The following is a 12,532-nucleotide window of genomic DNA, read 5'->3' as shown; positions in this document are numbered from 1 at the left end:
CGATGCTTCTCCGCCCAAGTGGTTTGGTATATGCCACCACTGATGTGTTATCTTATAAACGAACATGCAAATTTGGTGGATTACTGAGCAAATGCTTCACTAGAATTAAGTAAGTTAATATATAACATGTTTAAGTCAATTCATATTGGCATTAAGTATTACAAGCTCAGTAACACATCAGGACACATAAGATGTTACTCAAACAGGTGGAAGTGTACAACCATAATCCTTCCTGCCGATAAATTCCATGATAACACTACAGATTAATCCATTTGCCCCCATATTACAGGTATGGAGATAGTTTTGAACACTAGTATCTCAGCTCATAGGAAAGGTACAAAGTTCAGTAGCTGGTAATGCTGCTATATCGCAATTACTTTGCCACGTAGTTGATTGGTGGTTAATGCACCATGACTGATAGTCTTAATGAATACCAGATAACAACGTTGTGGATGGTCAACGTAAATATCTGGATATATATTTTGTGCACCGTTCCCAGAGGCACTGCAATACTGGGTCGATGCGTGGAGTGGACGGAGCAAGCCCCTATTCCATCTCCCTGTTCCAAAATTCAATTTAATATATGGTCCCTAGATAAGGGACGTATCAGATTATTAGACTGATAAGAACAGATACTACACTTGATCTTAGCCAAAAGGCCGAGAAGCGATGCAGCTAAAGCTGTATCCAAGGATAGTTTGTCGTTAATATATAGACATGCCATGACGGAATGTTTCTAAGTGTCAGGGCTAGTTGATTCTGGATAACTTTGACTTAAATACCGCAACGCTCATCATGGTTACTCCATCCAGGTAATTGTGGTATATCCGAAACTTATATGAGAAGGTACTGAATAGTGTGCATCTTCAAGGTCGATGTCTACCATAAAGTATCCTTGGATCCATGGTTGTAGTTACAAATCCTATGAATGGGTATACCTGGCGAAATACTCGTGGTTTATCAACGATGGTGCGACATTCACCATCGTGGGAGGGTAGACCACTTGGGGTGCTTGCTGAATTGGTGGCAAGATATTAATTCTATTCCCCTTGTATTTATTTTTTGGTATATAATTACCAAGAGTGATAGCTTCCTAACCAGGCGTGATTCATCCACCCCTTGTTAGTACAACCCATAACCTTTATGTGATGGTAGGAACCATACTTATCTGTCTTCATTGTTGTTTTCTTCGGTTTCTTGTTCTTGTAGGGACGATGTTTGTTGGGGGGTGGCGCATTTTCCCCTGGGGCCTGCTCTGGGCCGTGGCCTAAAATGCTACGGGTTTGGCATGCAGGCCCCGAGCTTTCACCAGTACCATGAGGTAGACGCCCCTGGTGGACACGTAGAGGTACTGCTGTCTGGTTTAGTGTGGTGCTCATTCCAGACTCTGCCCTCTTGTGCCGAATAGTTTGAACACTTCGTCCAGTTTTTTACGACTGGTTTGGTAAGTACCAGGTAGCAGGATCTGTGCTTGTGAGGTCGGCGTTCTCATAGTCCTTTTAATTTCATAGATTGAGGGCAGGTTTGTGAGTTCATTTGAGAAGTTATGAGGTATACCGTTGAACAGTAGGGTCAGGTGTTTTGCCATACTACCCTGCCCTTCTGGAATGAGCAGGTGGACATGATAGCCGACGTCAGGGTACCAAATGCATTTTTTAAATATTTAGGTTAAATGCGCTGCTCAATGTATCCCCCAATAATGGCGGGCACTTTGAGTAAATGCAATTTAGGGGAAGCGTGATAAAACCAATGCCTCATGGCTACCTGTCTTGGAGAGGTTTTTTGGAAAAGACAGGTAGTAAGCTGGCCATCAGTTGAGACTGAAAAGCCATCTCGCTAGTGGTGGAGCCACATAGCGGCCACACCCAGCAGCTCTTCCTGATCCTGTACCTCAAGCATACTCCGATATTGTTCAGCCAGTGACCCCTCTTCATGACCAGCCCAGCCACTGGTCACCCCAAAGCTAACCACACTAAGGAGGAAGCGATGGGCAGTGCCTAGGCACTGTGGAGGGTATGCCTGAACCCTCCAGCGAGACTGCCCCTCACGTAGCGTGTCTCGCAGGAGCTCCTGCTCCAGGAGCCGCTCCAGCGGCTCAGGCGGCTGTCTCTCTCCCATGCGGGTGGAGAGACGTCCCCTCCGACAAGTCGGAAGCCACCGGCCGGATGCCTCTTCGGATGGCTGAACATCCAGCCCGCAGCTCAGGCACTAGCGGGACTAGCTTCGGCGCGGTGTGGGGATAGCGGGGCGCCCGGTAAATGTTCCTACCCGCCTTCTTCTAGAGCTTTTGTGCCTTGTAGTAGCGAGAGCGCCCCTCAAGCAGCGCGTCTCGCAGGCACCTGCTCCGTGAACCGCTCCAGCGGCTCAGGCGGCTCTCTCTCCCCCCGTGCGGGTGGAGAGACGTCCCGTCCCAAATCGGGAACACCTGCCGGATGCCTCTTCGGGTGGCTATACATCCAGCCCGCTATCGGGCTGGGCTCGGCACGGTGTCGGGGAATAGCGGAACACCGGGTAACGCTCCTACCGCCTGTTGCTGCCCCCCTTCCCCCCGACGGGAATACGTTCCTCCTTGAACGGGGGACAGTTTTGTTCCAGAGCCTTTTTCTCTGCCTGTAAAACACAAGCAGAAAAAGGGGCTCCCCTGTAAAAGAAACCCGACCTCAGGGTACTCACCTGACGGTCCGTTTCTCTGTTGCGGGAGAGCCTAACTCCCGCTGCCGCTGTTGCACTGCTGGCGTAATGCCGCGCCTGCGCACTGAGCGGGTTCTTCACGTAGTCACTCACGTGACTCCGAAGTAAAATCCTTGGTTTTAACCATGTCAACGCAAGTCTGGAATTTCTGGTGCAGGTAATTCATCTAAAGAAACATTTCCTGATGGGATGATCTTTCTTTGGCTGTAGAAGAATCAGGCAAAGCAAATGTACATTGGAAGTTCAAGGAGTGAACTATTACCTGCCGGTCTAGAAACTATAATATTAAATAGGAATTCAATGCAATTTTATGTACAGATCCACCACCAATTTTCCGGCAACTGGTGGTCTGGCATCTCCTTTAAGCCGGACAAAATTACGACAGCACACTTGAAATCTCCCCCATGGAAGTCCCCCAGGAAATGTGATACCGTGGCTGGGTGAGGCGCCCGATCTCATCCTCATCGGGACTTCCACGCCAATTTGGCGGGTCGAATTTGTCCCCTGTGGCCAAGGCGGACTGTTCTAGTACCGTTGGAATCCTCTCAGAGGCCCGTGACCTCTGTTGGGCTGGAAAAGCGGATAATTCGAAAGGCTCTGGAACTAAGGGTGCTGAAAAATCGGTGGTGGATTTGTATAAGATCATTGTAAATGTTGTCACTGGCATGTTTCTCCAGTTTTCCTTGAGACAGTCAAATATTACAACTCCAATCCCAATTAAGATAGTATTGTTGCATATATAAGTAAAAGATTCGCTACTCATGCCTTTCCTCAGCCAGTCGTAGTACCATCACAAACTGTATTTGTGGGTTGCTTGCCCATTTTTGTTTTAAAGTTGGTCTGCACAAAAAAAATCACACTGAAAAAGATTGCTGCAAAAGATTTTATTTATTTCACTATTCTTCAAATGGGAAAGCATTGCTTTTTTGTGATTATTAATTTTAAATTTTATTATTCGACAAGGTTCCGCATGGTAGGCTGCTGTGGAAGGTTAGATCGCATGGGATCCAAGGAGATAGCTGAATGGATAGAACGTTGCCTTCATGGAAGGAAGCAGAGGGTGATTGAGGAAGTTTGCTTCTCAGACTGGAGGCCTGTGACTAGTGCTGGGCCCGCTACTGTTTGTCATCTACAACAATGATTTAGATGAAACATACATGGCAAGATAGCAAGTTTGCTCATGATACAAAAGTGGGTGGTTTTTCAGATCGTGAAGATGGTTGTGAAAAATTGCAGCAGGATCTTGATCAATTGGCCAGGTAGGCTGATGAATGGTTGATGGAATGTAATACAGAGAAATGTGAAGTGTTGCATTTAGGGAAGTCTGACAAGGGCAGGACCTACACCGTGAATGATAGGGATCTGGGTAGTGTTGTGGAGCAGAGGGATCTAGGAGTGCAGGTGCATGGTTCTTTGAAGGTAGAGTCACAGGTATATAAGGTGGGTCAAAAAGGCTTTTGGTACATTGGCCTTCATCAGTCAGAGTATTGAGTATAGAAGTTGGGAGGTCATGTTGCAGTTGTGTAAGACGTTGATAAGACCGCATTTAGAGTATTGTGTTCAGTTCTGGGCACCATGTTATAGGAAAGATATTGTCAGCAGGAAAGGTACAGAGAAGATTTATGAGGATGTTGCCAAGACTAGAGGGTCTGAGCTATAGGGGGAGGTTGAGTAGGCTGGGACTCTATTCCTTGGAGCACAGGAGGATGAGGGATGATCTTATAGAGGTGTATAAAATCATGAGAGGAATAGATCGGGTAGATGCACATAGTCTCTTGCCCAGAATAGGTGAATCGAGGACTAGAGGACGTAGGTTAAGGTGAAGGGGAAAAGATTTACTAAGAATCTGAGGGGTAACTTTTTCACACAAAGGGTGGTAGGTGTATGGAACAAGCTGCCAGAGGAAATAGTTGAGGTTGAGACTATTCCAACGTTTAAGAAACAGTTAGTCAGGTACATGGATAGGACAGGTTTGGAGGGATATGAACCAAACACAGGCAGGGGGGACTATTGTAGCTGGGGCATGTTAGCCGGTGTGGGCAAGTTGGGCCGAAGGGCCTGTTTCCACACTGTGTCACTCTATGACTCTCTATTATAAAGTACAGCAGTGTTGCTATCCATAAATGTGAACCAAGCCTGGGTCATAAACCAAACCAAACACTCAACCCATCTCATCTTCATTCAATCCTTCAGTGCTAAATTCTGATTAAAACTGGGGTTGTTTACTCTTAGCTTGGTGAGTTTTTAATGTTCAATACAAATAAACTTGGCTTATTGCCTGAATCGCAATCAAGGAACAGAACACTACAGAAATGTGTTCATTTTGTGTGAAGTGTGTTAAGAGCCTTTGATCAGCTTGAATTACTGCAGAAAGTCATTAAGGTGAATGTGGTAAAAGCTTTCACAAATTAGCTCTTTTGATCTGATCATACAAATTCTCATCATGGCACAGCACCGGTTCAAGCTGGTCTGCTATTATTGAATGATTAGATATCATCTTAAAAGCACTGCTACATTTGTTGGAATGCATTGGTGACGTATACCCTTTATTTGAGAACATTTCACCTCCATCAATTCTAAGTGCCTATATTAGCATTCAATGATAATCTGTGTTACTACCACTAATGATAGCACAAACCTGTTCATTTGTTTAAAGACGGAATTTAAATTGCCATAGAACAAAATCAGAAAACATTCCCATTGAATACGGCGATGTTTAAATGAAATGGCAATGTCAAATATCATAGAACGCAGAACAATACAGCACAGGAACAGGCCCCTTTGGCCCATAATATCCATGCTAAAAAAAAATTGCTAAGCTAAAGGAATCTCCTTGTCCTGCATGTGATCAATATCCCTCCATTCCCTGCATAACCATGTGCTTATCTAAAAGCCTCTTAAATGTCACCAATGTATCTGCCTTCACCATCACCCCTGGAAGCACTTTCCAGGCACACACTACTCTCTGTGTTAAAAAAACGTACCCGCACATCTCCTTTAAGCTTTGACCCTCTCACCTTAAAGCTATGTCCTCTCGCCTTTGACATTTCCTCTCTGGGAGAAAGGTTCTGACTGTCCATCCAATCTATACCTCTCAAAATTTTATACTTTTCTATCAGGTTTCCAAAACGCCAGAAAAAATAATCAAAGTGTGTCCAAAAGATAGATTGACTGTCTATTCCATGCCAACCATTTTCCCGCATTTGGCCCAAAGCCCTCTAAAACCTTCCTATCCACATATTGGTAGCAGGGTTCAGTGTTAAATCCTACTCCACATTTTATTGTGGGACTGTCATTCAAAGAGATCAAATGTAAGGGGAAAATGTACAATTAATGGCATGACCCTTAACAGGGTTGGTGCACAGAGGGATCTTGGGGTCCAAGACCATAACTCCCTGAAGGTGACAACACAAGTAAATACAGTGATAAAGAATGCATATCGTGTGCATGCTTTATTAGGTCTAGGCATTGCCTTTAATCAAGAAGCCACGATGCATCCATCACGATTGCACGCAGTTCTAGTCACCCCATTAGGTAAAGTTGTAACATGTTTATTGTATTATCTATGAGTACTGTATTTATAGACCTGTTATTCTGCTGCATATCAGAATTTAATGTTTCCCTTTTCGGTACATATGACAATTTAACATTCTTGACTATCTTGACTCTTGTTCTTCAGAGTAAAGTACAAGAGTAATTTTAGTAATACAACTAGTAGTACTCAGGACGGCTTTATGGTTGAAATGACATGAAGTGATGACAGTGTTTTTTCACAGAGAAACCTCTTTACCCAACAGAAAAGAATCTAGTGGATTGAATATCAAATTATATATGTATGTTCAGAAGGTTAATAAAAAGGCGGAATTAAAGAAAGGTAATTACTTTGAAGCATTACAATGAGAACAGTTTTGTGACCAGGTTTGATTTTTTCAGCAACTAAATTCAAATGTGCAATCTGCAGTGTCATAGAACTATCAGCATGGAAACTGGCCCTTAAGCCCACCTTGTCCGTGCTAACTAGTTGGCTATTTCAATTTTCCTGCATTTCACCCATAGGGCTCTAAACCCCTCCTACCCATATGTACAATGTCTTGCCCAATGTCTTTTGAAAGTCATAATTGTATCCGCTCCTATAGATTCCTCTGGCAGCTCATTTTATATAAGGATTACCCTCTCAATGAAAAGGTTGTCCCAAAGGTCCCTCTTAAATCTCTCCCCTTTCACCTTAAGCCTATTCCCTGTGTTTTACTATCCTTTAGAATTCTGTTTTATTCCCCCTTTTTCCCCTCTCTCCCATCCCCTTCCACACATATCCCTCCCTCTGGCTTAATATTTTACTCCTTTTCTTATCTGACACCCTTTTGTCTTGTTATAGCGGACAGAGGCCTTTGTCACTATCTTCACCCTCTGTCAATTGAATCTCCCTCACCAGTATCCACCTATCACTCATCAGGCATTGTCTCACCCCTATCTCTATTTTCCTGCTTTCTCCCCCCTACTCCTGTCAGTCTAATGAAGGATCCGACCCAAAATGTTGACTGTCCATTCCCTCCACAGATGCTGCCTGACCTGCTGAGTACGTCCAGCTCTTTATGTCTTGCTCAAGATACCAGCATCTGCAGTTTCTTCTGTCAACTTTTAATTGCATTCATCAAACAATGTTAAATATCATAAATGATTTTATAAAATAGAACACTTCCAATTATTCTGGTAATGTGTCACTGCTCATTGAACAAAAACAACTTATTGTGGTGTTCAAAAATGATTATTCATAAGATGGCACAGTAGTGCAGCGGTAGAGTTGCTGCTTGACCTGCTCATAATCAGGATCTCAACTGGAAGAATCGAATCTTAAATTGCTGCCTGTTTTTAACAAGTAGGTCAATTAAAGCCAAAGTGAAAGTAAAGTGTATCACCATTTGTACAGTAGACTGATATCCAGCTAAACAGGAATCTGGGATTCTAGCCAGACCACTAATGGATGTTATGAAACAGTTGCAAACCTGTTCATATTCCCCTCTGCTCATGACATTATGCAAGATTAATTCAATAGGGAATCAGACAGTGTAATAAGAGTTTTGCGCGAACTGTCCATGGCTGATAGCCCTGTGGCCAGTAGCACTATGTTTAAAGGCTGATAGTGCTGTGACCGGTAGTGCTATGTTCAATGGCTGATAGTGCTGTGACTGGCAGAACTCTATTTAAAGCATTGCACGCCAAGCTGGTAGCGCTATGTTTAAAGCGTTGCAGAACAAGTCTGCAGCCGATAGCGGTTTGGGGAGCTCACTCGGATGCAGGCCCCTGCCATTAGTTGCAGTTTGAATTTGGAAGTGACACCATTGGCCAGGACTTAACGGCAGCTATTTCAACGGCTGATTTCTGCCGGTATATAAGGCGCCGGTAAACCATGAGCTAATTCTTGTACGAGAAGGTTTCACCGACGGGCTGGGTCGCAATCAGCACCGCGGACAGAGGCAGAGAGGCAGGGAGGGAAGGAGATGTGCTGCTGTATAATGGGCCCCGTGCATACCGAGACAGAGATTGTTTTTGTTCTCTCTCTTGCCAATAGATCTTTATAACTAAACAGATGAATGCCTTTTTTTTGTTCTACCAGTCAGACCCTTGTAACAGACAGTAACAGAGTCAATGTGTAGCAAGGAATTGCAGATGCTGGTTTAAACCAAAGATAGACACAAAATGCTGGAGTAACGCAGGCAGGCAGCATCCTTCCGCTATAGGATCTTTGGGCAGCATCTCTGGAGAGAAGGAGTGGGTGACGTTTCGGGTCGAGATCCTAGTCATACAGCCTGGAAACGGGTCCTTCGGCCCAACGTGCACATGCCGACCAACATGTCCCACCTACACTAGTCCCACCGCCTGTGTTTGGCCCATAATTGCATATACAATATAATAGCAATTATTTCTTCTTTTTTTAAATTTCTGATTTCCATCCTTTGATTTTGTTTTAATATTAACACAACGATGAATGAATGTGGAAAACCAATTTGAGATGTTCCAGTTTGTTGTCAAAAACATATTATTTCTCTTCATTGAACAGAAAAAGCAAGCAGGCCAGACCTGTTATCCACCCAGTAAATGTCTCCTCCAGCAGGTTTAGCTCAGTTGAAATATGGTGGAATTCTGAAAACATCCACTGATTGTTGGAGAAGGAAAATAAATATGTGTATCTGCATTAAACACTGTTATTATATTGAAATATTAATAAAATTGCTATCCAAAATATAATAATATGAAATGCTAGAGAAAGAATAGGATTAATAAAGTCTGTGAGGGATTTTCACCCTGCAGATCACAAAAATAGAATCAACATCAATATAAAGAGTTTGTCTGGAGAGAAGGAATGGGCGACGTTTCGGGTCAAGATCCTTCTTCAGTCTGAATTTTTTTGTGTCTACCTTCGATTTAAACCAGCATCTGCAGTTCTTTCTTACACATAAAGAGTTTGTCATTAGATTTTAGAGATACAGCATGGAAACAGGTCCTTTGGGCCACAGAGTCGACACAGATAAGTGATTACCCTATACACTACCACTTTCCTGCACACAGGGTACAGTTTACAGTTAACTGAAGCCAATTAACTTTGGAGAGGATGTAAAGAAGATTTACCAGAATGCTGCCTGGATTAGAGGATTTCAGCTGCAGGGCGAGGTTGGATAGACTGGGAGATAGACACAAAAAGGCTGGAGTAACTCAGCGGGTCAGACGGCATTATTGGAGAAAAGGAATGGGTACTTTTTCGAGTCGAGACATTTTATCTTCAATGTTGGAGGTTGAGGGAGACTTGATAGAAGTTTATAAAATTATGAGAGGTGTTGATAGATTCAGAAACTTTTTCCTAGGATGGAAATATCCAGCACCAGAGGGCATAGCTATAAGATGAGAGAGGGGGGGGGGGGGGTGAAGTTTAATGGAGGTGTGCGGGGCAAGTGTCTTACACAGAGAGTGGTTGGGGCCTGGAGCGCACTGCCAGGGATGGAGTTAGCTACTATAGCGGTGTTTAAGAGCCTTTTAGATAGGCCCATGGAAATTCAGGGAATAGAGAGATATGGATCATACGATACATGGAAACATAGAAATTAGGTGCAGGAGTAGGCCATTCGGCCCTTCGAGCCTGCACCGCCATTCAATATGATCATGGCTGATCATCCAACTCAGTATCCCGTACCTGCCTTCTCTCCATACCCTCTGATCCCCTTAGCCACAAGGGCCACATCTAACTCCCTCTTAAATATAGCCAATGAACTGGCCTCGACTACCCTCTGTGGCAGGGAGTTCCAGAGATTCACCACTCTCTGTGTGAAAAAAGTTCTTCTCATCTCGGTTTTAAAGGATTTCCCCCTTATCCTTAAGCTGTGACCCCTTGTCCTGGACTTCCCCAACATCGGGAGCAATCTTCCTGCATCTAGCCTGTCCAACCCCTTAAGAATTTTATAAGTTTCTATAAGATCCCCTCTCAATCTCCTAAATTCTAGAGAGTATAAACCAAGTCTATCCAGTCTTTCTTCATAAGACAGTCCTGACATCCCAGGAATCAGTCTGGTGAACCTTCTCTGCACTCCCTCTATGGCAATAATGTCCTTCCTCAGATTTGGAGACCAAAACTGTACGCAATACTCCAGGTGTGGTCTCACCAAGACCCTGTACAACTGCAGTAGAACCTCCCTGCTCCTATACTCAAATCCTTTTGCTATGAAAGCTAACATACCATTCGCTTTCTTCACTGCCTGCTGCACCTGCATGCCCACTTTCAATGACTGGTGTACCATGACACCCAGGTCTCGCTGCATCTCCCCTTTTCCTAGTCGGCCACCATTTAGATAATAGTCTGCTTTCCTGTTTTTGCCACCAAAATGGATACGATAGAACTTTATTTATCCCAGGAGGAAAATCTATCTGCCAACAACCATAAAAACACAAAATACATGAAACATTAAATTAAAGTGCCGAGTGGAAAAGATTGGGGATGTGCAAAGATTGGGGTGGGGGGCGGGGAGGGGAGTCAGTCTCAGTCTACCCCACGACAGAAGGGGGAGGAGTTGTACAATTTGACAGGTACAGGCAGGTGAGACCAGTTTAAGTAGGCATCATGTTCGGCACAAACATTGTCTGAAGAAGGGTCTCGACCCGAAACGTCACCCATTCCTTCTCTCCAGAGATGCTGCCTGTCCCTCTGATTTACTCCAGCTTTTTGTGTCTATCTTCGGCAGAAAAATTGTCAGCTGAAGGGCCTGTTCCTACGTGTACAGGTCTATGTAATAATAAACCTAAACCTAAAGAATTATAAAGGCCATGGTAAAGTGCTGCACTGTAGCCCAATGAGTTTGAGGTCTTGCTCTTTAAACACTAATTTCCTCAGAGAGCCAAAGGTTCACTGCAGACAATGCTGAACCTCATCGCCAATGTATGTATCTAAGTGGTGGTTCTCGAGACAAGGGAAGTAGCCCATGTTCTGGGGTGTGGTATCTCTGGGCAGTGGAGGTTGGTGCAGAGATGACGTTGGTGTTAAGTGTGAAGCACATTCTCTTCTACACTTCAGTGTATGGGTCAACCAGGTTTCCGAACTTGAAGAAGGGTTTCGGCCCGAAACGTCGCCTATTTCCTTCGCTCCATAGATGCTGCTCCATAGTATTAGCTGGGATATCCCGTATTTTGGGCTGAATTGGTTTGTCCAGTACAGGACCGACATTGTCCCGTGTTTGACTGCTGCAACTCGGGTGGATGGGACTGTCGGATCGGAGCTCCGCGTCCGGCCCTGCCTCACCCGTCCCGACGTAGTGCAGCCCATGGAGTGCAGCAGCAGCAGCAGCGCCTCTCCTGTGGCCCCGTAGGTCGGCAGCCCGGCCAGCTGTCGGACCTTCAGACCTTCACTTACTGCCGACACCACCACCCCTCCTTCTCATGGCCGATCGTGAGTTGGATGGGGTGCCGGTCCTCAGCTGGCCCGCAGAATGGGCTTTGTGTGCACCCCAGCACCCAGGCCAACTCATCATTCACCCAGTCACGGCCGAGTCGATCAACGAATTTGTGAATTTGTCTCGTATTTTGACCTTTTGTCATTTATTTGGGAGTGAGAAAGTTGGCGTCCCTAGGTGGTAGTCACCTTGTTAAAGTGAAGATGGAGGAATGTTCCAACCCAATACATCATCTATCCTTGCTGCCTGACCTGCTAAGTTACTCCAGCATTGTGTGTCTTTTTTTGTAAATCAGTATCGGTTTGTAGGTTAATTGGAGATAGACACAAAGTGCTGGAGTAATTCAGCGGGATAGGCAGCATCTCTGGAGAGAAGGAATGGGTGACGTTTCGAGTCGAGACCCTTCTTCAGACTAATTGGTTTGGTGTTAGTGTAAATTGTCCCTAGCTTGTATAGGGGGTCGTTGCGGACATGGTGGGCCAAAGGTCCTATTTCCACGCTGTATCTCTAAACTAAATTGAACTAAACTGAAGTAACTAACAGGCACGGAAATCAGCAGGCCCCGCCCTCCATGGCAGTGACTGACGGCCCCAGCTGCTGATCAGTGGGTGTCTCTCCAGACCCGCCCTCCAGGGAGATGCTAAATGCATTTAGTTGTCTCTGTACTGTACACGGACAATGACAATTAAAGTTGAATCTGAATCTGAATCTGATCAAAACATGCGGGGGACACAATTTCTTGGTGGCCACGCATGTGCACACACACACGCGAGGCTTCGGCCGTGGGCCCAGTGGACGGTAACCGAATCGTGGGGCTTGAATCGCCCATTCACAGGGACTTTCATCGGCCGACGGGGGGGGTTCAACATCGGGGCCTCGATCGCCTCGATGCAGCAGTCCAGATTACA

At 45.0% G+C, this 12,532-nt stretch overlaps 1 non-coding gene across 1 annotated transcript; it reads right to left on the bottom strand.

The window, feature by feature from the left end:
* Window positions 1-479: 479 nt before the first annotated feature.
* LOC116991408 lies at window positions 480-671 on the bottom strand. Its single transcript, XR_004416781.1, has one exon. It is a non-coding gene; the product is annotated as a U2 spliceosomal RNA (small nuclear RNA).
* Between the last annotated feature and the right edge of the window lie 11,861 nt (window positions 672-12,532).

The sequence above is a fragment of the Amblyraja radiata genome, chromosome 33 (assembly GCF_010909765.2).
Source record: "Amblyraja radiata isolate CabotCenter1 chromosome 33, sAmbRad1.1.pri, whole genome shotgun sequence".
NCBI lineage: Eukaryota > Metazoa > Chordata > Chondrichthyes > Rajiformes > Rajidae > Amblyraja > Amblyraja radiata.
This window is presented reverse-complemented; position numbering and strand designations above follow the sequence as displayed.